The sequence below is a fragment of the Varroa jacobsoni genome, unplaced genomic scaffold (genome assembly GCF_002532875.2).
Source record: "Varroa jacobsoni isolate VJ856 unplaced genomic scaffold, vjacob_1.0 scaffold_201, whole genome shotgun sequence".
NCBI classification, from domain to species: Eukaryota; Metazoa; Arthropoda; class Arachnida; order Mesostigmata; family Varroidae; genus Varroa; species Varroa jacobsoni.
This window is the reverse complement of record NW_019213103.1, coordinates 172,798-200,109: the sequence shown is the minus strand read 5'-3', so window position 1 is coordinate 200,109 and position 27,312 is coordinate 172,798. Positions and strand designations below refer to the sequence as shown.

The 27,312-nt window shown below is 36.8% G+C and overlaps 1 long non-coding RNA gene across 1 annotated transcript; it reads right to left on the bottom strand.

The window, feature by feature from the left end:
* Positions 1-586: 586 nt before the first annotated feature.
* LOC111273591 (uncharacterized) lies at positions 587-19,936 on the bottom strand. The gene is made up of 6 exons (XR_002687944.2): positions 19,469-19,936; positions 15,522-15,698; positions 5,412-10,217; positions 5,114-5,231; positions 2,969-3,042; positions 587-931 (listed from the first exon to the last, which is right to left on the bottom strand). It is a non-coding gene; the product is annotated as an uncharacterized LOC111273591 (long non-coding RNA).
* Between the last annotated feature and the right edge of the window lie 7,376 nt (positions 19,937-27,312).

Genomic DNA, 27,312 nt, shown 5'->3' with positions numbered 1-27,312 from the left:
TAATTATAATCAAATCTGTACGGGATAATGCTTCAGAAGAAAGAATCAATAGTTCTACAACCTGTGAGGTTCCGTAAAACGTCGACCAAATACATGGTTAATATTAGAACTGGCTCGTGAAATTAACAGCAGAGCCACAAAATGCGTTAGAGTATCGGTTGTTTGAGATAAGACAACTGCAATGGGACAATTGCTGATGTGCGCCCTAACTGTAGTTCGTGTTTTCCATCATCAAACCAAATGATTTAAAGTTAGCTTCCCTCAGTGTGGGTTTGAGATTTAAAATTTGGCTATAAGTTCTAATTGCTCAAATATTAGAAGAAACAAGCTGCTGGTGGTACCTTGGCTGGATCCAGGGTAAAATTAGATTTCAGTTTTCCGGTTTGGCAGTATAAGCCTGTGATTTACATGGACCAATCTAATTCTGGCCTTACAATAAGCGGGTTATGAGGGTTCAAAATACAAAAGTGGTCATTTTACATGATAAACAAAGTGAAAACCTACCCATCAAGGTTCCCATCTATGTCTATTAACATTTTGATTTTTTTTATAAACACCTAAAAGAAGAAAGCATTTGCATCAGATATTCTTCATGCAGACAGATAATCTCCCTTATGTATTAAAACATTTTACATCAGTAGTAACGAATGAGTTTCTCACTGGACGAAATCGTTTATGTTGCAAAAGCTGTCATTACAAATCGATGTAACTGCTTGAAAATCGCTGAAATTGTTGTAGATGCAATTAGTTTTTAAAGCGGTACGATTCGACCGGTCTAGAGAGATACGAAGACCAGTTTTAAGCCAGAGGGGTCCCGGATTAACTAACAGTTCCACCCGCGACCGTGGAAAATACTTGAACATACTGATACGGCACGACAGCATAAGTCTTGATACTACCATACGGATGGTCTGAACGGCAAACTCGTAACCTGTGAAGATACAAATTAAAAAACGATCAAGAAATAGTAAATCGCCGACATCGTATTGTAGTATTCGCGAACATCAAGAACGCTGGTTCGTAATTTCCAAATATACTGATACTCTAATCGCGTGTCAATTTAAAATTAAAAAAAAAAAAATTAAAAAATAACTTTTTTCTCAATATAGAATTCGCTCTTTCAGCAGTTCATTTGATGACTACTTAAGTGATATCCCCACAGAAATTGTTATTCAATCTAAGGGTAATGTGGGCAACGAATTAATGCTGATGAGCCCTTATGCATTGGTGTTGTTTGTGCACATAAATGAAGTTTGCCTACTCGATTTTAGAATTCGAATTGCTTGTGGTTTACATTAACAGTTTAGCTCAGATGCACCCCTTTTTTCATTGCTCGTTATCTTGTTTTCCCTATCATATAATGGAGAATATTGAAAGGAGCAGAAGTGCTGTATATGAGAAATGCATGAATCGCGTTACGTTGATGTGCGATAGGTTTCCGTTGATCTATTTCAGCTTTCTAAAAATCAGGTGAACGACATTACGTAAATAGACATTGATCTTATATTGCACTTCATGGCGGCTTGTTTCATTGTGTTATTATGCTATATGATATAACAACGAGATACTAGGTCTACTGGTCTAACAACACGCGGGACCTTTGTATATTGCAATCGCCAAATCATGCCAAAGATTTGCACACCCTGCTCAAAGTAGGTCAACAATTAAACGCTCGCAAGAGTAGCTGAAACTGACGGGCAAGCACAACAAAAGTTACTGCGCATTAGATAATTAACATTAGCAATTCAAGAGTGGCACAAAAGAAACTTCGAGAAAATGACTAATCGCCTAGTACAACACTTTTCGGGCTGGCTACTTTTCCTTACGCCTGTGTCCAGAAGTACCTTTATAGAATAGAAAAGGCGCTAAGATGCACGGCTCACACGAGCAGGAATAGGGCCTGCTATTCTGAATGAAAAAGACCATAGAGATCATAAGATTTAGGGAGTAAAACAATATCAAAAAACGAGCCAACTTGAAATCCGGAAAAATTTAGGTGTGGGATTAAGTGGGCACTACAGCTACGAAACGCTGGCTAAATCTCGCACTGTTATAAAAAAAAAACTGCCAGAAACGCGTTTTGGCTTCCGCAAACAAGAGTCACGCAGTAACTCCCTTTTATAAAAATGTTACATACTTAATCGATATATTTTTTCTAAAATAAAACATTAAAATTGATTGAGTAAGTATACAACGGTTTGATTTCCATTATTTAATGTAAATGGAATTAAAATATCACTGCAAGGATAAATAAATAAATATATATTTTTTTTGCAGTACGTTTGAGCTAAAGCTCTTTTATTATTTTGCGTTTAATTTGCTATCCATCGCTTGGTTCCAACTTCTTAACACGTTCGGCAGACAACTATACCAGAAAGGTATATTATATCTCAGTATTTTTAATTTTAACTATATACATATAAAATCCTGACGATGAGGATTCTCATGGTTGTTACGTCCTGTCACAGTTTACTATTGATTTTGCCTCGAATTTATGCTCTAAAAGGTGAAAAAAATTATCTAAAAAAGTCAGAAAGATTGTAAGACATAGAGGACAGCAATTTGAAATTATATAGCTTAAAATATAACTAAACTGTATTAAATTTTGAGAGTACAAGCAATTTCACGGTCGCTAGTCATTATAGGTGCGTGTTTCCTATTTACAAGGGGCAACCTTAATACATTGTTTGTTTTGTCGTGTTTTTAACTCTGATCGTAGTTTCAAGCCTATATATTATAAAACGAACCTAGCTTTCAAATGCGTTCAAGGTCTTCATTGAAGGGAATAATATCGCTAGTTGCTAACACGTCATGGGAGGGGGGCGAAGGTGGTTTCAACTACGAAAAAATTAAATTTTTATGCATTTACTACTCTACTTGCTGTGCCAACAGAGCTGTTAATTAAATTTAGATACTATGCATTTCAACTACACTGAGCTGATGAAATAATAAATGTGAAATCACCAACCTAGACAGTTTCTAGGACCGAATCGAAAAGGAAGCTATAGTGTGCGGCCTGAAATGAATCGGTCGGGGTTGAACCTAAACAGAACAGAGAGAGATTTAGCTTAGTGAGTATACATTCAACAAACTGTTAATAAAATTATTAAACAAGTTGTACAGTATTAAAAACAAAAATCAGGATACATGTACATGTGAAATTTGCGTCATAAAATAGTAAGTACATTCACTTTTAAACTGTGACTTAACATATATATTAGTTATCTATGCAACAACACCATTACGGTATAGCGTATCATTTAGATGTATCCGCCGCTCAAGGTAGTCTATATTCCTATATCGTTAATTATAGTACTGATGTATTCGGTGCGCCGACTTCAGCGCTATGTGTTAGTATTGAAAACAATCTCTGCGGAACCGAGAGACTTATCTTAAATTTGCAACAGCTATCATGCGCCAAACGACTGACTTTGTGTGATTAATTGTAAAACGGCAATATGATGCAATGACGGGAATGCAGTCATTATCGTCACAAATTAGTCCGTTCTTAGTGTGGGCGCGGCCTATGAACGGGGGCTGTTTATATGCTGGATGTTGAATATAATGTACGAATCCGTTTGGAGGTTTTATGAGCCAGCAGTTCTTTATTACATTATGTGAAAATATGCAATAGCACCTTTTGTTGCTTTTGGAAGGCCAAAATAGCATGTTTCAGTTGATTTGACATATGATTTCCCTTAGTTATGCATTTATATGTGAGCGGTACGGATATGTGAGCCCATGTTGGCCCAACAATGAGCAGGTGACGTTAATTTGCTTCTAATTGTTTTGTTTAACGTAGGCGAAGTAGGCCATGGCAATCTACTCGGTAGCTAGTTGATCTGCGTTTTCTGACACCACAAGTACATTAAGAATCTCGTTAAAAAGACAAAGATTTTAAAGAGGGTTCAAGCCAGGGGTCAGTTACGTCATGGGCAAAAAATAACCTGTACCCAGCTGTGTGTATGCCCTTGTGTCCCGTTTTAGTGCATGCCGTTCGTGTGTTTTTAAAATCAACAGAAACGAGCAACTGTAGACTTTGGTACAAAGATTACCTTTAAACCTAAAGTAATTACTCTCAAGACAAACTTTGCGGAACGGAGTGTTGAATAAGAATTATATAGGAGACATATATTTGGTGAAGAACATAATCAACGTTTTAACAATTGTTTTCGCACCTCGTCAATCGTAGACGGATGTTTCATAAATTTAGATAACATAATGGTTTTATACAAGCGAATACATAATCACTATGTTTTACCACAAAACATTGATCAATTGTGTTTAAAAATATGGGGCATGGTTATGGACGCTTATATCAAAAGATCCCGAGTCAAAATCAGTAGCTTCATTCTCAAACCGATTTTTTTATTTGAAAACTGCCTGCTTTTGCCCATATTCGTCAGACACTTTTAAGCGTATTGTTCGCGGTTTTGATATCTGGATGACAGCGGATCACCAAACCGTCCGCGTACTTTATTTAATTACAAGAATTATTTACTTTAGTTAAATATTGAGGCGGAAAGGGTCAATGCAACTTGAAATTATCAATTTTTACGCGAAACAACAAGTCGACTGCTAGATATTGTAAAGCTGAAAAATATATGTTTAAGTGACACAGTTGCTTAGGATCTAATGTAACACTCGATCAAAGCATTCCTTTGATCGAAAGAAACACAGCAGTATGGTCTTTATGTACTCTAAATAGCCCAAGTCATTTTCAACATGTGCGTATCAGCAAAGCAATCGGCGATGCATCCATGCTGACCGAGACCGAAACGTTGACGTTTGTACGACATGTAAAGCACCACATTTTTTTTTCTGCACTTGCATACTGGATGGTAGTTCCTTAGATTTACTTTCCAACATTTTTTGAATACCGGTCTAGCTATGCTTCAGCAAAGAAAGTCTCATCAACTCAAGAGGCGAAAATTACATTAAAATATGCAGCAAAAAAAAAAGCAAAATTCTCGTAAATTGTAAGTGGAATATTATCGGATGCAAAAGTTGCCTTTGCTATAAATTGAGACAGTTTTTCGTTGAATATGACATAACTGTATGTGTCTACCATTATTTACCTTAGTTATTTTCCGTCAAAAATCACTGTACTTACGTTTCAGATTCGGCCCAAAGATCTTCTTTATAGTGTGACTTTTTAATTTAGGACATCACTATAAGACCAGCTGGAATGCGAATCTTTTTTTGAAGATCGACAAATTCGAATCTGAAAGCTTCCCACAAAAGCACTTTATTAATAATCAATTAGTTTAATATTAAAAAAAAAAAACTGTATTTAAAAAAAATAAAAAGTTGGTAAAAAAAGAGATTTAAAAATTATGTTTATCATCAAAGCTAAAACAAAAGTATATACCACATTGTCAATCATCGTTAGTGATTATAATTAAACTAACATGTAAACTGGTGGATACATTCGGAGGGTCTCCTTAATTACCGCGTTCAAATATTTGCAGCCTTCCAGCCTTTTCGGGTCATGCGAGACGTCGCTGTTTGAGCTGGCTTCTTGTAGCTCTTTACGAAGGCTCGATTGGTATATATAGTGGGAATCGGAATGAGTCTGGAAAAATGGGAAAATTTTAACAAAACAGCAAAACAACTAAGAAGTTCAGATTCGAGCAGTTTGGTGCAATCCAAGGATTTATCTGAACTTGAAAATCAGAAGCAATTAAGTCTGGTTACAGTTTAAATCAGATTTGCTTGGATACAACCCATGTTAGTCAATAACTGAAAAAGGGCAACAGACAGCAAGACTACGAGTTAACAAGATTACGGCGCCAGCAGAAGTAGAACAGTTTAATAACAGCGAAACATTTTTCGATTTTACATACAAGCTACAGTTTGCTTAAACTGAATGCCTCTCACAAATAAACGGCCTTTTTGAAACGAGTGTAAGTTATTCAAGTTATGATTTGTCACTACACATAAACATACAATCACCTAGAACCGTCAACATCAAAATGCAACTTACTGGTCAAGCACATTATGTAAAATACTACAATCATCAAACATGGCGAAATGATAATATATGTATTCATTTGCTTCTATACTTATCTTATTCTAGCGTTTGATGCTTTCGAGACAATCACCATGCAGTTCTTTTCGCACACAGGTCTTTTCCTGTGATTCCTTACCCAAGGGCGAATTAAGCTTCCGATTCGTTTCACAAACGAGGCCAAGGCCAACAATGAAACTTTTAAAAGCGATAGTAAGTTACATGACTTACATCGAAATTATCATATCCGATTCTTTTGTGAACCTTTTATATTATATATATATAGTATAATTTTTTATATTATGGGAATTCTTTTAATATCACGGCACAGTTTTATACATAATTATGTACTATATCAATATATAGCTTCAACAACAACTCAATTTGTATACATACCCATTCTTATAGTTGATAAGTACGTGCATAAAGCGATTTTTCGTTTAGATATATATATATATATATATAGGGAAAAAGTTTGTTAGATTTCACGCTAAACAGCTCTAGGTAATGTTCGTTTAGATATATATATATATATACTTTTGTGCGTTTCTTTCTACCCTTTACATTTTGTCTGGGTTCGTGTTTTATCCCATCGACCGACACTATCTTCTTCATTACCTCCTCGTTGAAAAGTATACAACAGAGAAAATTATTTTATATGAAACGGAAATTTTAATGTGTGACAAAGTTTGCAGAAATTTACATCGTAGTTTTATATGCAGGGTGATGGAAAAGTAGATTTATAGGGACAGATTTACATCTAGAATAAGGGAAAAAGCAGACTTAAATTGTAAAAGCACGTTTTAAATTGAAACAGAAAATGCGGCTGAAGAAAATATGGAGAAGCTAGGGTCTTTTGTACATAGCCTTTTGGAGGCTCTCACTGGTGATATCCTTCCACCTTATCTGAATGAAACTTCGCCACTTCCTGCAGTTGAGATCGTTTACATACGAGGTTGCCCGCATAACCACTTTTTATTTAAAACTGGCTTTTGGTTTATTTCCCAAGCCAGCGATCTTTTGGAACTAACCATGTCTACAGCTACTCCAGCTATTGATCGAGAAGCGCACAGGAGTGAAGCTCTAAATCGGAGTGCTTTAGGAGAAAAACGACCTTTGATCAGCAAAAACAAATCGCTTTTTATCAACGACGGTTTATACGAAATTTTGTGTAGATTGTGAGTCCTTTACATGCTTTGATCAGTAGCGACTTCTTTGGGAGTCCGATAATCAGTTCCAAGATCCAAGATAATGAATTAGTTAAGCCTAAGGCAATGAATAAGCTGGTCCTGTGTCGTTTCTTGTACCATATGGAAACAAGGTTACAAGGAAACAAGGGTAGCCGGGCCGCAGTGAGGTTGATGTTGGTATAAGTTGGATGAGGGCGCAGGCAAGTATTTTCTCTGAGAGGAAGCGGTTGCCAGTGAAGTAGGCTGTTGGGAAACTGAAGTTTTAATTTTAAAAACATTTTTATTTACAGAAAGAAAACAAAGCGTGTGACACACGAAAAGCCATTATGAAGCACACTGTATAGAATATAGCATGGGAGAATACCGGTATAATGTGTTCATTGGACCTCTTACATTGTTTGCATACATAGCTATTGTTGGTAACAGATTTCCGCGGAATGGTTTTACGCACTACGGTACATTTACTATTTATTTTATTGTATTTGATTATTAGCTTTGACGCTTTTGACTTAGGTTGCATGAGATGATTCCCACATCGAAACCAGTCAAAAAATATTAAAAAATTTTGCAAATTATGGTTCTATACAAATGAATATATGTATTATTATTATGCTTTGTAGAAATATCTGACAATTGTGTTTAAAAAGATTCTGGACGTATTTGCATGGGCATTACCTTAGAGTAGTGCCCGACAGCACTGCATTGAGATTTTCATTGAAATCGTCTAATAAAAAGGGCATTGCAAAAAATGCACTCGCGACTTCACGCAGATGCCTTGTCGTGGCTGACCGTGTTGCTGGTAAGGTAGAGCGATCCCAAGCCTTTTCAATTTTAACGCGAATACCTTTGTCTAGTGCCCTTCCTGAAACGTCCTTTTGAGGGTCTAGATTTGATGAGCCGTCAAGAAGCTCGCGAGCAAGACTTTCTATGTTTTAGTGATGGTCGATTATTGTAATAGATTTATCTGATTCATGATGGTTCAGCAGCCAACATCTTGTCGCAGACAGTAACTAGCTACCTCACACCAGAACGTATTTCTGATCCACTGGAATAGTTGCTGGACACCAAAAATGTAACGGCTTGGACGAGGATGTAGTTCGGCCGGTTGCAGATAGGCCAGGCTTTCCATAAATGAAGAGCCGCAGCTTGCTACGAGATGCGCTGCACGGAGTGACCCATTCCTTCAACGTTTCTAGCATCTCCATTTTAGGCTAAACTCCATATTAGTTGCTTTCTTGTTATTGGCTAGTACCCCAAAGGACTTCCCATAAATGGGACGCAAGACTTGCACATACTACGGAGTTGCACCAGCGGGAACACCGCCATGTCCGAGATCGGCAGCAGGAAAGCGAAAGCATGCATTGAGTTCGGCATTGTTGGCAAACTGAAGCAAGGCTTTCATTTTTTAAACCTGTTAGTAAAACTATACCGGGGGTCTCAATGCGAAAATAGAGCGGCCAGAGACAGAAAGCGAGAGCAACAAGGATGGAATATTTCGAGGAGCGAAAAACTGTCGTATTCCCTTTTTTCTTCTTTTTGATATAAGACCGTCAACTATAAAAACTGACGGGCTGTTGCTGACGAGGCTGAGAGGGTCACCGGCGTTCTAAGCCGAGCAATAAGAAGTTTAGAAAACCGCGTTAGGGCCGCGAAAGGGCAAGCCATGCCGGACTGATGCGTTCGCGTATCCTGAATAAGCCATCACTTTAAGAGGACAGATTACGTCACACTGGGTCCGAAATATGTGAAATGCAGTTGACCACAGAGTCAGCCACAGCCAAGGCAAATGAAACTGAACGATACAGAAGGTTACATGAGCAAGCCCTATTAATCAGAGAACTACTTGCAGATAGCTGCGCTTTGTTTTGCGGGCCCACACGTCCGGTTATGTTCTTATAAGTTCAATAGTTTTAGACATGACACCTGGCCCACAAAAACCAACATAAAAATCTATGCCTTCAAAGTATGGATTTTCATCAATATACAAAGGTATATATCAGTGTATAAAACACGTATCGAACCCGTCGCCTAATGCGTATTACTTTTTTAGCAGAATAATCCCGATGGTACCCTCACGGTAACAATTTCCAGAAGAGAATATGGCAGCATTCGATGAAGCCGCATTATTTGAAGCATCTAATTGCACCGCGCAAGTAAACGACACACTGTATTGCCTACCTACTTACGAAGGCGTTATTATTTGCGTTTATTATTATATTATATTATAAGGCGTTATTAACAGCGATCTAAGTCGCGTGAGACGAACGCGCTCGTAGAGTTCACTCGATGATACGGAGGAAAAATTGTACAACTAAACCTGGACGTTTTCCTAACGCCAAATGAAAATATCTAGAGACGGCACGTACAGCAACCGCCATTTTATGTTGGGATTTGCTATACATTAATTCTATAGCAACTGTTGTTGAATCAAAAATTGTTAGAATTAGATGGTCACGTGTGTAAAATGTGTAGAAATGTGTGCGTCAAGAAATGCAGTAATGTTGGATGTATATTCAGGTTGGCAGAGTTCAATCAGTTCGCATGATACACATATCTACTTCATTCACATTTTCACTCTTTTCGTGTAGTTAACATAACCCATTGTAGTAATAATGGACACACTATCTGTTAAATATTTTTTTAGCGATTCTAAAGCGGTTACTGCATACATACTACAATAACATATTTTGATGTAACAACTAATAAATTTATCATATTTGAATGAACGTGTAAGTATGATAAAAAAAAAAGATGCAGTTGTATAGTACAAACAAAGATGCTGTGATGTCTGATTACTCCTGTAAGACTCAGGGTAGGCTCCATTTGATCCTGGACAGAGTGTAATAACTGATTGTTACGGGTTATGGGTACGTCAAGCCGAGTGCAGAGCTACAGATGACGTCGAGTGAGAAAGTATTAAGCAACGCCGAGCTGTCGAATTCCCGTTGAGCATCACTGTATAGGTGCCTCACGTTGGTAATGAACTCATGTAGGCATGACTGAATTACTGGAAATAGCTGTCGGTAAAATAAAGAGTGTGTTATTTATGTTATATATAGAAACAGAATAATATATAATATTCAGGATGTATCTGAACAGTTTGACAACGTCCAAAATATATACACATACGATATATACGTACATTGTATTAATATAATCTATATCAAATGTAACAAATTAATCTATGAGTAAATATACGTCTCTCTGCGGCTATATAAAGACGGAGCAAATCGCTGCGAAGCGCTTGTTGCTACGAGTTAATTTTGATGGCAGCAATGGAATAGGTGGCGATATCGCCGAAGTGTTCGAAGAGTTGGTAGCATTATATATGCGGGGAGGCGTAGTCGAAAGCATTTTAGCTTGCACAAGGCTGCAATGTGTGCTGGTTTGCGAGAGAGAATTAAGAAAGTAAAGCGCTTTCTGCTCCGTTGCTCAGGGATCTCCGAATCCCTATATCCGAAACTATTCTTGTGACAAGCCTCTTTTCTGTGCTAATCTGAAAGCAGTTCCTATAGACCATGATGGAGCAGTCTAGAAAGTCCATTTCGTAATACGCATGATACCCACTCCAATAGTAGCAACTTAAGATCTGACAATGTAGTATCATCTTAACGACTGTAGCAAGAATTTTTGTGGCCTGTTTTTGCGCCCCACGCCGACGACATACCAAACTACCGAACTGAATATATGTAGATCTTTCCTGTTAGAATCGGTATCTGTATAGACTTGGACGGACCTTAATTACTCCTCTTGGCCCTACCCCTAAAAATATTAGTAATGGTACTAAACTATAATGCGTTTGAAAGTTAACGTCATCTCACAAAACGTGTTATACATTTCAATTATAAAAAATACGAACAACTGTTCGATAATAACACATTTACTTATGTTGGTAATTTGAAAAGTTTCAAAATATGCATCAAGTTATTCGGTAAGCACCGACCACAACCCGAGCGCCGTTTATCTAACATATCTACTATAGCTAATGAAATTCACTGGATCTATTATTGACAATTCACTACAGATCCCACGTTTCCTTTCCAAAATGCACATTTGACAATGTTCTCAAATGCCATGCGGAGAATGCGATATTCACTATTAACCTATAATGATTTTTCCAAATGACACAAAAAAGCTCGATGGTCTGCGTAGCAGACAAATGCACGGGGCATAGTTTGACTCACACTGACGTCTAACCATTTATGAGCTGAATTTTACTTGGACTTGTCGAATGTCAAAACATACAAAATAAAAAAAAAAAATTGTAGTTCGTGAGCATATTAAATTATTCGGAAACATATTCGCATTCACACGCTAGACCGGTTCACATAAGGAACACAACACAGAAATGCTGAATGCATTTCTTATGGATGCTTCTTATAGAATTTTTCTTCCAGCCACGTTATGAGTCGTTGATCTATTTTGAAAATAAGGTCACGAATGTGATTCTCCAGTAAGGGAGAAGGTGAAAATTCATAATCACAAGATGAGAAAATAAACAGATGTAAAACACTTTCCATTCTAAGTGCAAAAGGGCAACTTTGGCAATGTTTGCCATGCGTGACTCCGTGTTGTTATGGAGCAGGATAACTTGAACTCGCTTCTTTTCTCGATCTTTTTCTTGAATAGCCCGAGTGACTGAACATAATAGGCCAAATAAATGTGCCGCTCAACTGCCTGGCACGTAGGAAGCAATTCCTAATAAATCAGGCTATTGCAATTCCAGCGCACGCAAAGCATAATATTTTCTGGACGAACATCTAGGTAAAAACTGAGCTCTGACTTTTTTTAAAGCTACTTCTCGTCATTGGTCACAATTCCGCGCAAAAATTAACAAATATAGCCGGATGACGTTTGCCACCATGCAACGTTAAATGCTAATTTCTTGTTGGATTTAGAAAATTCATGAAGTCATTTCTATCGAAATCCAAGTGGGTTATCGACGGTCTTATAGCTGCAGTTTATCTTTTCGCTCATTTTCTGAGTTTCGTGTTACCCGCATGCTTTTAGAGGTGCTTTTATGGCACTCGGACGATTGGCCAGAGCAAGTGGATCTTCTCAATTCTGAATACTTGAGCAATTCTTATACCCTTATATATATGTGAGGCAAATTTCTTGGGCTATTTCAACAGACTCCTGGCTTCGACGAAATCTTCAAGTTTTGTCGAGCATTCATAACATAATACCCTTACAGCTGTAGTGGGCAGTCACGGCGCTTCCCGACAGTATATCAGAACAAACTGACAAGTAAAGGGAACTGGAAAGGAATGATTTCGAACAAGAAACAGGAAATCTTATTGCCTCTCTATGTGTCCACATGCGCACAGATTGTTTCTTGCAATGCGCTTACGATCGATTTTAAAACGAGTAGCATATCATTGTGATAAAACACAAGCTAGTATAATAACACTTAACGCCAAGTTAACAGTACAATTCCAAAACATCTGACTTTGCAAGACACCATAAAGTCTCATTAATTCAAAGAATTTACAAAATGGCTACCATATAATACCATAAAGTGTTACAATTACAAGTAAGGTTCAATTAAAAGTATAAAGTGGGACTAACAATAGCAAACTGATTTAATATTTCTGGAATGGAGAACAAGAGTAGGCTTTTGTACTTATTTTCATTCTTACAATAACACAATAGATAGGCTTTAATTCGCATTATGCACGGAAAATAATATCAACCAAATATCCTCCCAATCACTGATCGCATGACTCGATCCATCTACTTTTGAATCTCGACTCTGCGTTATCTGAAGTGCATTAAGCACTTGACGAGAACATTGTTTTAGGTCGTAGATGGATTTTGGTGCCGTTCGATACGCTTTATCTTTTACATAGCGCCAGAAAGGAATCGATAAAGGCCAAGTCTCCATGCAATGAAATCAGCCGGCCTGAGACCATGGTTCCAATAAGACCACATCTTGATAGAACCGAAAATCAGTTGCATTCAATTCGGTCCACCGAAAAATCAGCAACAGACAATCGTTATTGTTCTAGCTTTACGTGTAAGTGAGGTAGTTTCTTTGAATTTTGTACACTTTCTTTGAATGTAACACTTGCTCAGTATCATCATAACGGATTTTCCATTTCAATGGTAAGTCTTTACAAAAAGACAACGCTGCTCTACCCTATATTGCTCCATTAAAGTGAACTATTATTCTTATCGCACGACAGCTTTTTCTTGGTGACAGACACAAAGAAGGGAAACGAAACTTCTTAGTTAATCGTAAAGTGTAAAAGTTGTTCCGCTCGTGACATGTTTAATCTCAAGATATACCGTTAGCTGATTGCCCACGGATTGAATCTGTTGCAATGTCGTTGTCGGATATAGTTCTGCCATCGACGAACATCTCAAGGCATTTAGCCGAATTCTAGTAGGCGTCAATCGACTTCTGGATCTTCTATCTGGGAGTTTTTTTTTTACAAATGCTTACCATAAAGCATTTGCATAAATATACTGACTGACATAGACAGTTAATACGTTTCGATCGACGGGAGGAGAGAGGTTATGTTTTTAATTTTTTTTCTGTTTCAGCTTTGTCGATAGGTCGTTCCTTATTTCAACGTAGCTGGAGTGGAAAAACTCCAATCTGCCTAAAGGGATTAACCGTTCGATACGGACAACTACAGGAGGGTTGGAGTTAGTTTGTCTGTATAAGGATTTATCATTCTGAAGTATACTGACGTTGTCAGATAACAGGAGTGAGGACCTAAATATCTGACGAGTGTAACAGACCATCTGGTTTTGTTGTATTGAATTGCCAGTCTCTCATGATGGGGCACACTTATTACGGATGCCGAACAAACCGTTCTGCGGGACGGGTGTAATTGATCAGTTATACCTGCGGCGGCTGCAATCACAAAAAAGATCCTTCGTAACCTTTTTAAACTTTACACACAATGTAACAGAATATGTTTTTCCATTTCCATCTCCTGCACTGACAAAAAGCAGTCGGGCACTTATTATGATCTTCCCAAGAATTGCATGTTGCTCTTCACTAGTGTTCATGTTCTTTACCCAACGTCAATATTGCAGGACTATATTTTGACACTTTGGAGTTGGATATTAGAGCTCTTTTGAGTAAGCAAGACTGAAGTCACTGTACAGTTTGCCAACTATTTTTAGTAAACGTTGAATATGGGAAAAGCTCATTTGATGAGATAGACGCGCAGAGCTTCACGGCAGATAAAATCTTTATATAAAACTGATCTTTTAACACGTTCCAAAGTCAACAAGTCACATCAAAATTATGAGTGTGTATTTAATACAAATATCTACAGACTTTGTGGGCAGTTGGCCAATAATCACTGCTTGTTCCATTGCTCCTACCAAGTCTGTGCAGTTTTCCAATATTTTAAACGCTAATCCGGTCTGTTCATAACCATTTTTCTTATAATCTTCAACGATGCATATTTCGTTCATTGATTGTGTTCAAACATGCAGCAGAAGTAGCCAAAGATTGTAACGTTTTGGTTTCCGAGCGTAACTTGATTTTCCACTTTTTAAGAATTTAACTCCATCGACAATGTTTAGGAATACCTACTAAATGGAGTGCGGCTGCAAACATGCTGGCTTTATTTTAGCTAAAGGAAAAATTGAGAGTATTTTTTTTCATTTTCTTGCGATATCTGAGGATGTATTTTTGCAAATGTCGATCCATGTATAGCTAACTCGTTTGCTTCACACAAAGCTTCCAAAGTCAGATGCACCTCCAACATATATATGGAAGGTCTAATAATACGTTGAAAAATTAATTAAACTCTATTGTAAAAAACCTATGTCATATGATTTTTCTCTTTTGTATATAAATCTTTTGATAATATTATATTTACACTATATACTGGAGAGTAAAACACAAACGAAAAATCTGCAAACGGCAAAGTGCGACAAAAAAAGGGGAATTTTTTAAATATTGCAATGAAGTTTTTATGCTTTGGAAGTTATAAAATATAAGTTAATTATATGCTTTTTCAAATATACACTGCTATATCAATATATGTAGACAAAAAACAATTGCACACAAAAAATCTCTTTTAGCTACTATAGCTAATAAACCATAGGGATGTGCGACATCTTAAAAATACCATAAATTAAAAAATATTCAAAAATCCAAAAAACACAAAATAACATTATATATATATATATATATATTAATGTTATTTTCAACTTGAATTGTATTGGATTATAATGATAATAACTAATCCGATATTATGAACAACTTTTTTCTATTTTCTTAAATCAATATAAATATATTTATTTGGTTGTAAATTAACTATAACCTAAATTAACGGATAACTTATATCACTTACCTATATGTAGGTAAACTTTTTGAAGTCTTCGACGAGTCATGCTGAAGAATAGCTGGATCCGAGACCACTAGCACAGGATTTTTATCGTAAAACCATCCTACTTAGAACAAGTAAATAAATGCGTGTACCGTCATTTACTAGGCTTTACAAAGAGGGAGCTCAAAGGAATACTCAACACTGTAAGAGACAAACAAAAAATTAAACAGTTGGAGGGTGTATATATTCAGTATATATTCAGATTAAGAATTTTATGATTTGACTTAAAGGCGTTGCGGTCAAAAATAAACGATCAACATATTCGTTGTGAAGCTTCAGAGAACCACATGTAATAAAATAATAACGATCCAGCTGGGCCAATTCTTAACCCGCTTTCAAACAAATTGCCAAAACGATTTCACCTACGGGCAATATACCGTTGCCCTGGACACCAGAAAGTTCTGTTTCGAAAACCGTACCTAAGCGGAAAAGCGTGTCACAAAGATGAAAAATTTTTCTATTTTCCCAAATTCGCCCAAAACAGTGCAGCTGACTAGCTTTGTCTCGCTTTTCTTCAAAAAAAATCATTATTATAGTTAGGTCGGATTTAACGATACTTTTTTACTTGTCACTCAAATTTGCGAATAATTCCACAGGACATTTAGAAATAGAAAAGCTGTGGTAATTGCTGAAAAATGTAAACATCAAATACTACTAAACTTCCTTCAAAAAGTATCCATATAGTGGGTCAAGCTTCGTCTGGAGACGGAGGGTCCTTAGATGTTAAAAAGCCGTTTAAGAATGACGACGATGGCTTTCCAACGATCACCACTTATCCATATTCTGCAGCGAATAACAAAGTTAGGCATACAAAGAAGTTCTAATTCTTCTGGAGAGGAAAAGTATACATATTGGGAGGAAGAAGAGGTTGTTTGAGATGCTTAGAACACAACCATACACTAAGCAACTGTTAAAGCTTGCAAAACAGTTGATTACAATGTAAGGAAAGACGTTTTTTGAAAAACTCTTCGAGATTAAAAAATCGTTATTAAAAAATAAAAGTCGAAAAGGTATCTCAGAAATTCTCTACGTACCAACATCTATAGAGTTATGAAAGGTCACTGAGCACACGTGGGACACGTAAGTTGGTGTTAAAAGTGCAACATTTCTGGAACAGGAAATCACAAAACTCTCTAAAGTCACAGAGAAGCTAAATGGAACGTACTACATCAGTGTTAACATTTTATGCGGACAGGAAAAGATTTAAGAGACCGCCGCAATTCAAGCAACTTAAGCTTCTTCGGATGTGAAGCTTGACGCAAAGATCGAATATTCGTGAATCCTAGTTAACATGCTTTCATTATTCCAATTATGATATTCCCGATCACACAACAATTCCATTACATTTTCGTTCTAATTATAGTTCCTATTAACAGGCTATAGCAGGAGATGGAGTACTTTGACCTAACACAGAAGACTAATGGAGTTCAGGGTTCTATGCAAATCATTTCATATTCCTATATAGACTCACTTGGAGTCTTTATCACGGTGAGTTACCCATTTCGAGACTCAAAAATGTTGAACTGCAATCAGTAAATATGGTGAATTTTCAATGACAATGCTCGAGTTTCAAACCAGGATATTTTATCGCTGATGAAAACAACCAAGTCGTTTGCTCAATTACGGCACCTTTCTGGTGGCTCTAAAATGAATGAAAAACGATGAAGAATGACTGTAAACAAAAACTACTGTTGACAAGAAAGTGTCTAGAACCTCAGTGAGGCTTTTTTTTTATATATTAAAATTTTATAGATTAAAAGAGTGCACAGGTTGCAGGCAGTATTAAAGTCAGCCTGCAACAACCTCACTTCGAAGAAATATGTTCTCCTTCAGTTTGATCTTCCTTTCTGCCCTATAGATCGATACCAACCTAAAATGAAATTTTTACATCACATATAATATCCATAAGTTTCATAAAAAAATGTTAGACACTATTTGGTTGTGTGAACTCAATGAATTTCAGTGATGTTAATCCATTTGGCCCCGTTAGAGGCTAACAGACGATTAAAAAAGCTAAGTAACAAAAGCGATTAACGCTTGCTTCATTAATTGGCTGACGCATCAAAAACTTAAACGAAAATTTCCTTCGATATTCTTTGCTCGCCCCAATAGTTTACTAGTGAATATCTATGGCAATAAGACTTTATGAGCGATATTGCCAACCTGCGATATGATATTTTAGAAATGAGCTTGCTAAACTGGACAAAGAGCAAAGAAACGTGAAAGCGGGAAAGGGACCTGAAGCTTACTAAAGGTGCAGAGGCGAATTGTACAGATCTACATGGAAAATGACAGATATAACCTAAGGCGTCAAATCCTTGAGAAAGAAAAGAGGAATATCTTCCAAAAGTGAGAAAATGCGATTAATGCCAGTTGGAGAAACACATGTGGATGATCATGTATGGTACTCCATGGTTCCCAAGGCAGTGTCCTAAAGATTTTGGGAGCTAATACTTCTGCTGAAAGTCTGTCAAAAGAAAAGCTTTTATTTTTAAGGATGGATTTGCGCTATCGCCGTATGAACGACATCTCTTACTCTGTAAGTCTTTACATCACTAGAGATATATATGTAATCACGGATCCTTAGAATATCATTAGATCAAGACTTGGAGGGACATGTTCCGTCTTGAATTGATAGTGAGGATAACCGCAATGGACACTTCAATACGTCGTCAGACATAATCGAAGTTCACGCATCTGTGGTAGTTATAGAAGAAGTTGGTGACCAATTTTCGTAGCCAAAGGCGTTTCAGCTGCTTCGGTTACTGTTTTGAGCGCATAGTCTTTCAGAAGCTGACGACATCCGATAGAGTGGTTATAATCAATACTCTAAAAAGTTTCGTAATAAGAGATCAGCATAAAAAGGAAGGCTGACGTGGCAAGGGTTTTGTATGCATACAAGAAAAAGCCAATAGACTAGAGTCTCGAAATCTAGCTGATAACCTGGAGGTACTTTGTATCGATTCTAGGATAATCTCTTGTATCAAAAAAGACTGCTGCATTAGAGTATCATAAAAAGAATTGCTTGAAAGCTATAAGTGTTACATCAGACAACTCATAATCACATTGTTAGCCCTTCTAATGCACTTATATCATCACAGTAGCAATTCGAATAAGTTCCTCCTTCCGCTCCTGTCTTTAACAATAATTTTTCTGAGATGTCAAGCTTCGGCACAAAAAAGTCGGTCAGTTGGTCACTAAAATTCTCTTCTAAGCAACCCGGGCAACTCGCAATTAGCAGACCGTTTTGTCTATTATCGTTAGAACTACTTCAAAGGGTCTGCTCTACAAGTTGATAATCCCCTACTTTCTACGTTACAAAATAAATAGTTCAGCGTACAATTGTTCACAGCGGAGCATCATATCGCTTTGAATCTGATTTAATATATAAAGGCCTTTGTTTCTTACTGTTAACTAGGCTTAGGCCGAACGATTGGCTATTAGGCAACACTTATGCATGCGCAAGTTAAATGCTCAAAGGCATATACAGTAATTAAATCCTTTATTAAGTTCTTATTCTAGTTTAAATGTAAATAAAGTATAAATGCAATTAATATTTCTGCTCATGTAAGGATTATAAAGTGTTTGATTGCATAAAGTGACAGAGCGAATTGCACTGAAAATAAGCAGACATTTCGCTTTTACATTTGAAGCATAAACTGATAAATCTATTGCCCTAAGTTTTTGAGGCAGGGAATGTACGCGACTCATTCATCAGTAAAGTAGTTAAATTAATTGAAAATTAATTTGAAATTTACTAGCAACAGTAAAGGCTTTTAGTTTCGCGGAATAAAACTACCTAGAAATAGATTAGATACTTATATTGGGGTCCCGATGGCAGAAGACCTACTTAAAGGGCCAACGTGTTCTGTTAAGATCTGGTGGACACATTAAAGATGAAATACACTCACCTAAGAGCCAAATTTACGGTGCTAATCATTAATGGCCCAAAGGCTGTTTTTAAGATATACCGCGCGAAGATTCCCGAAAAGAATGTTCGGCTTGAGTCCGGGAGCTCCGAGTCGTTGGAAGAACCTAAAATGTTTTCGCTAAAATGACATCTGAAATGGCACAGAATTAACGTGACTTACGCATTTCTTTAGTGTAGTCGCGACACTTAATTGTTGATACTGCTTAAATGTGCAGATACATGATCCATATTTGAAGACTCAATAAAAAATAATGATGGTAGTCATTATAAGTATATATACAGTTTCGAATAAAATGCAATCATTTCATCTTTTTGCTTCTTTAAAAGATAAAATACAGTGGGTTAACAACTTGCACGGCGTTAGTTGAATCGGAAATCTGTTTTCAATGTAACGTATACGTGTCGTTAATGTTTACTTAACTTAAAATAGAAATAAACTGATTGAAATTTGGCGAGCCACCAACTGCTTTACTCTCGACTGTTGTTTACAAGAGACGCTTGGAACGGGCTCTCAAAAGAGATTTGATAAAACACCCTAATAGCTATATTAAAAACAACGATTTTAAACTTAAAGAGCATCAGCACGTCGTATTAGCATACGTGACATTAGCAAAAAAATGGGTTGTACGAAGTAATTTAGTAGAAATTGAAACATGATATACTCTAGATACAGTTTTCACAGTGACTACCTCCGGAAAGCTCTGGAGCGAATAGGCGTCTTCATAGACAAGACGAAGTAAATCTATGTCGCCCACCAGAGGAGAATAAGGAAAAAAAATAGCGTTGTAAAAAAAAGTTCTCATATTCTTAAAATGTGTGCCCGTATTGTTCTAATTTTATTAAAGAGGGCGATGCGGTACCCTCAAAACAGTTGTTAAAAAGAGATTACGTATGGTAGTGCGAATTGCAGAGCACCGCTGTAGGGAAGCTTCCAGAGCGCTGACTTTACTGTTTAAGCGATAGAAGCTAGTATATCTGAATAACATAAAAAGAGCTCCTTTTATGACCCATGTGGTTGGTTTTTTCAGGTTCTTCTGTCCGCTAGGCAATTTTTGACAACCTATGATGTCATAGTTTAGGTCAAAGTAAGTAATTGGATGGGCAATCTTTAAATGTGACAGTTTGAAACAATATGCTGAACTGTGCACTTAGTACTATTTAAGGAGACGTATGTTTAAATTAATTCAATGAGGTACCTATATTAGTGAAAAGACACCACTGATTTTTTTGGGAAAATATAGCATTTTTTTCTTAAGCCTCGTATATCTAAAGAGACTTCTGACGACGGCTTTTAGGCAACGTATTCTAATCTCAATTTAAAGTGAAAAAGACCAGTGTTGGTGATTTCAGGCTTGTGTCGCAATGATCTATAGCTTGTACCGCCTTTGAAAAAATTTAGTAACTCATATCTCTCTATCTATAAAAAAAATATCTACTCACTAGCTACGAAATACGCAATGACTACGTGTCCTTCTGCCGCTATAACGAGAGACCTGAATATACAAATTGGCAACGAATACGTAGGGCTACTGACCAAATCTGCAAGTAGCTTAGTAAAGTGTATTCTCGGGTATTTTGGCATAAGAAATTCTGATGTTAATGTTCTTATGTACGAATCAACTGTTTTATTGAAATCATTATCATAGTTTCTAATGCGGGCACCCCCATCTTGAATAGTACACGAGGATCCTCAAAAATATTTAGCATGTTTTTTTTAAAAACTTTGATAAAATTGTTTCCTCGAACAAGGCAGTATTTTTCTATATATTACCTTATTTTCGCAGCAGCAGTAGTAGAAAGATATGTAGAATTAATTAAGCAAATCCAAAAAAAGAACTGCTTATTTAATAGTAGATTAAATGATATAGAAACTCATAGTTGTATTTACCTTAAAGCAATAGGTCCAACTGAACTCGTCAATAATACTTATGCATAGATATTGTCTGGCTGTACACACGAAATCGGCGCCTTTCTTTATCGCATGCATTCTGCTGGACATGAGTAATTTATGGCCATGTTTGAAAACGCTACGTCTCTGCTGTTACAATTTTTGCGTTGCAATAACAAAAGTGCATTTCAGTTTTAACAATCTTTACTCTAAGTATAACATTGCATAGATAATTGTCATTTAAAGCATGCCGCATATGATGCACTTGTCACTTTTTCTCACAGCTTGAAAAAACATTTAGCTAGCAATAACGGATTTTATTGCCCTATCTCCTGTGCATCATTTAGTTACTCTAAAGTTTTAGAAGTTTTACGTTCGGTATTGCCTTTAGGCATTTTATCAGAAAACTGGCCACAGTACGAAACGAACCGTGTATCCATGTTCGTGTTCGAACTTAGACCGCAGTGTGTCCCTAAAGTTAGCTAGGAAATACGTTATCAAACGGGGAGCTATCATTTAGTTCCAAACACATTCCAAGTACTGCTTTCTAGAAAAAAAAAAAAGGGTGCTTCCGCCATTTGCAAGTTAAAAGCAAAGTAATTCGCATGACCGGTAGTATGAAAATATGGTATGCACTTTTCTTTAGTGTCTATTGTTAAGTTACAGAACATATTAAGAAAACAACAGGACAACAAAGATATTGATAACTGTTATACGGAACGCAAAGCATAAACAATATAAGCAATTAGTGAGCACATGTCAACCTCGCTCGGCTATGGCTGTGTGCAACATCATCTAGGAGCAACCACGTTCGTACAATGCTCCCAGTCTAGAATATGCTGCCTTAAAAATTACTTAGCGGGATTTTTCCAGACGACAGCGTCGCGAGTGGGAGTAATATCAACTCGAAGTAAGAGCATTTGCCTAGTGCGAGTGTCGAGAAAAGGGAAAGCCGCCGATTCTCGCAAGAGGAAAGGGACAGTCTCTCATTGTTTACAAATAAACTGTTACATCTATGGACATCGATATATATATATTTGTCAAAAAAAAGCCCTCCCGCACAGATAACGTAAAACAATGGAACAAGTGGCTAATTAAAATAGGAAAAACAACGGAAGACATTTGATTCACAGTAGGACCTTATGGGCGAGTATGCTCGAACACCCAGGACGCTGCTACACTGGCATGTACGTCTAAGGAAGAAAGCTTTACAGGAAAATGCACGACCAATTGCAAATCTACCTATGGTCGTTTCTGGAAACTTTGCTTTAAAGTAAACATATGTTTGAATGAGCTTTGGACTCAAGCATACGAAGTCCAGGCAAATTCTCAATACCAGATGAATACTTTGTTAGCAGTTGAGCCTGGTCTGCATAATGTGTTAGTTATTAACCTCGCTGGAAAAATCTCCCTTCCAAAATATTGAACTCGTTAGCAACTGATAGACGCTGGAGACAATTTGTCTAGTTGATATAGTTATATAGTTGATATAGTGATATAAGTTAAGAATGTCGGTCGCTATATGGGAACTGTGGATCATCTATGTGACGGAAATTTTGTAAATGTCCTTAGTTATCCCAAATGTATGGTCTATGTAGAAGTTTTGCGTACCTACGAGAAAATTAAACTTGAAAAACTTGACGACGACACACAAAAGCGTACTCGAAAATCTTCAAATTTCTTCTTCCTCAGAAAAGCAGGTCAGATGTTGAAACCGTGAATCGACACGCGACCATTTACCGAAGCGACCACTTAATCAAGAAGCGAAATCTACAGCCCAGATTTTGACTAATCGTAGGAGCGACGTTTTCTTGCACGATATATTACATTCTATCTACGCACGGTCGAACCATATATTATTTAAAAACCGTACACTTTTTATTAAGATAATTTTCGACGTTTCTTTCCTTAAATATACCAAAAGCAAGTGCATCTGCTTAAAATTTAGCGAATTATCAAAACGAGTGGCAATTATGTTGAATAAAATAGCTAAAATATAAAAATCATTATTATCATATATTATTATTCCTTACGGATTATAAAGACTGGTATAAATTGTTTTGTACCTTGTACTAGAATCATAAGACGAAACGTGCAAGTACTGTTGACTATATCAAGAGTAAATCGGTATCGAGTGCGTCACAATTTGCCACGAGAACGTGCAATTTTCAATCTATTGTCTTCGTTTCATTGAGAAGTTAGGGTTTCTAACACAAGTTGTGCTTCTTGTTTACACCACATAATGCACCTATATAATGCATTGGACCATTCTGTATTTTCAGTTATTTTTCATGAATTATATGTTGTACTAAACGACACATGGAACGATAGAGTCATAAAAAGTAAAACCTGTAATTTTCAATTTGCCAATTTGACATTAATTACAAGCTCGTTAGCTTTGCTGAAAGGCTGAATGATGAAACTCATTTTAAGCTGAATGGGTACGTGAGTAACTAATATTATCGCGTATCATCCAGAAATGTGTCGACCTGCCATTGAACTCACAAAGAATCACTATTTGGTGTGACATGAAAAGTGGTCCTTTTCCTTTAAAAATAATAATAAAACGGCAACAACAATCAAGCGCGAGCCCTTTCGTGGCATGTTGCAAACCTTTTCCAAATTGACCAAATTGAGGGCACTGTGTACGTTCGATTTCAACAATATAATTTGACACACTGCGCAGAAAACAATCAATGTCCTTGAAATAAAATTTCCAACCGGCTGATTTCGAGGCATCAGGTGGCCGACCCAATTCTGTGATTTGATTCTTCTCGATTTTTTCCCATAAAGGTATGCAAAAGACAAGGTACAAACAACGTCGAAAATGATCCACGATCTGAAGCAACGTATTGGAGAAGTGATTAATGAAATGTATGCCACCGAATTACACAAAAAATCGTAATCTAAAATGGTAATTGCACTAGCTGTAAATGCATATGTTACGCAAATACATTATGTAAATTTACCCAGAGCTAATGCGGTCTAGCATTTCAAGCAGTAGATTTATTGAACCATTCTTTCTGACAACACAGAGACAGGCGCTAAGCACTTAACTGTAGTCATTTGTTTAACCGCATATTCGGAAGGACTTTGATAGAGATGGACACTTTGATTTTAACAGAGCTGGGTACCCGCATCCTTCTGTGATGTAGAAGCATATCTTGATAAGACCTTTACAAACAGAGGAATTGGGTGAAAAGGTCCCATAGGGCACTATCCTAAGAACGCACGTGTGAGCCGTTTTATAAAGATACATTATCCTTTAGTCTAAGTCAGAAACCGACAGCATTGGAAGACTGAGAAGCAGCAGCTGAACAAAAATACGCCACTACAGCAAGTGAAATGTTTGTTGAATTTTGTGAATCAAGCCCCCGTTTCAATTCAGCAATATCAGCAGAAAAGTAATAATTTTTCATTTTAGTATTAGGTACATATAGATAAAAACTAAATTTATAATTATTAAAACTGTATATATTTTTTTCATATCTTTGTATATACCATATATATACAGAGAGAGTAGGACATTAAAATTCAGGGGAAACTTTGGTGGATCTGATGTCACTTGATAATTTGGCACTAAAAAAAATCTACAAACGTGTTGCCGCGAAAATTAATACATCAGTTTGAATTTGAGCGAACATCATTATTATTATGTTCAGTTATTTTATCGATCAATTTTATATATGTTATTTTACAATGTCTTCACACAAGGCAGACCCCTACCAAAAATACAAACTTCTTCAGATTACCTCAAGATAATCTACGATATTGTAAATACGTATGCCAGTGCAGAAGAAGCAGAGCAGGTTCCACTATAACACAATGGAATGTGCAGGACTCGAGGGTTAATCGACGTTTTCCAAAAATGAATTTCTGTTTCCTATTGTTCCGACAAAAACATTATAAAGAAATTTGAGTGATTAAGTGTACCGTGCCATGAATTATTAATGAAGATTCCAGATACACGTTATATGTCATAAGAGTCACCCAGATTCTTTCTGATGAGATATATATATATATATAAATATATAACTACCGTTTGTAGAAAGAATTCTACGAATTATTAAGGTGAATAAACGATCCTCTTGATTTAGTGACACTCACTGATTGGCTAGTCAAATAGGGGCACCCAGAAATTTAACGTAATATCAAGCTTCGTTGAAGATATCTTGCACCAGACCTAAATATTTGCGTGCGGCTTATTTTGTATGAACTCCGCACATCTAGCGATGCTCTTTCTAGAGAAGCATTTTTAAACTACAGAGGGACGAAAAGCACTAACTAAGACATATGGGGCAATGGCCGTTCACCGTAACACGTATGTATTTTCGAGCCATTACGCACAACTCAGATATCCGATATCATCTTTTTCCGTTGACGGAAACATCCGATGATCATGATATTTATAAATGATTCAGGGTGTGGTCTGCAATTATCGTTACTCTTATTTATTAAATGATAACGACGTTACCGCGGCCACAGATTATTCTCAAGTGACTCTCAGTAATTTGTAAAACAGTTTGTTCAACAGCGTCAGAGGATGGCAAAGCTCAGAATCGCTGAGTCCATAGGGAATTTCAGATTCATACCCGAATGAGCGGATATAGCTTTCGTACACCAGCTAAAAGCATCTCAGTAAAAATGTACACGCTTCAAATTGGCTGAACAATTCCAAACTTGGACACTTGAAGACTCGAAGAAAGGTTTGTTTTCCAGATAAAGCACATTTTGAAACTTCAACTAGTAATGCTCAACACTTTTACAGGCGTCCTCCAGCAGATTAAATATCTGAACAAAATAATGGCGTGATTTCCATTTACGGTGCAGAAGCCCTATCTTTCGTCAACGGAACGATAGACAAACGACAATATAATAAGGTAACTCAGGCGAAAAAGTTACCCTAGTTTCGGAAATAGTTTCCAAATGAAAAGTATGTGTTCATGCATGAAAAATTACCTTGGACATAGCAAGGTGTGTTGCTGAGGTGTTTGCCGCTAATTGTGTTAAAGTTTTACCATAGCCTGAAAATTCATTCGATTTGAATTTGATCGACAACGTGTAGCTTAAGAAAACGATTTATGTCAAAGAGCGAGTCTCAAACGTCTCACAATTCCGATATACAGCGCTCTAAATATGGACATCAAAGCCGGGTGTGACGGGGATGGTACAAAGGTGCATTGGGGCATGCGAAACTGAAACGCAGCTAGAGGTGAAATATTATCCTCAGTGTCTTTTCTTCTTTACTTTATACATAAAATCTTTTATATACATAAAATGTCTTTTATATACATCAAATGTTTCTCTATCGACAGCGCTATCACATGAGCTACCATTAGAAAACAAAAGGCACAGCTTTCATATGAAAAAACAACACACGCAGAGATTTTGGGCGCAGAGCTATCTTCAACCAAGCTCTACAATATGTGAAAATGGCCGGAGAAGGAATACGTGCTCGGCGATGACTATTTTTTTTATTTTCTTAGCTTCTTATTCAGTTGGAAGCTGAACAGTTATTATTATATATTAATTATATAAACAATTATCGAATCCAGCACCAAGGTACGTAGCGTGTTCTTTCTCACTCCAAACTATTTGACTTTCGATATAAGCCTATTAAAGCTCTCTAGACTGGTCGGTTTTCAAATTGATGTTAAAATTAAAATGCTTCTTCCTACCAATAAGTAATTCGGCTGCTATGTTTTCAGGTATAAGCTTGGGGTGACACCATGAGCTGCGCTGATAGTTATCGAATGGATTGATGCGGAGTGATCTAGTTGTTATAGTAAAACCGACAAAGCGGATTGAGCATTGGAGGCCAAATGTAACGATTTCAAGTGCTGGATTGCTCATTGCGGAACAACCATAGTCATAGTATAAAAAATTATGCTCAATGAGCTTATACGATTTAGCTTAATATCACATTCTAGCCGACA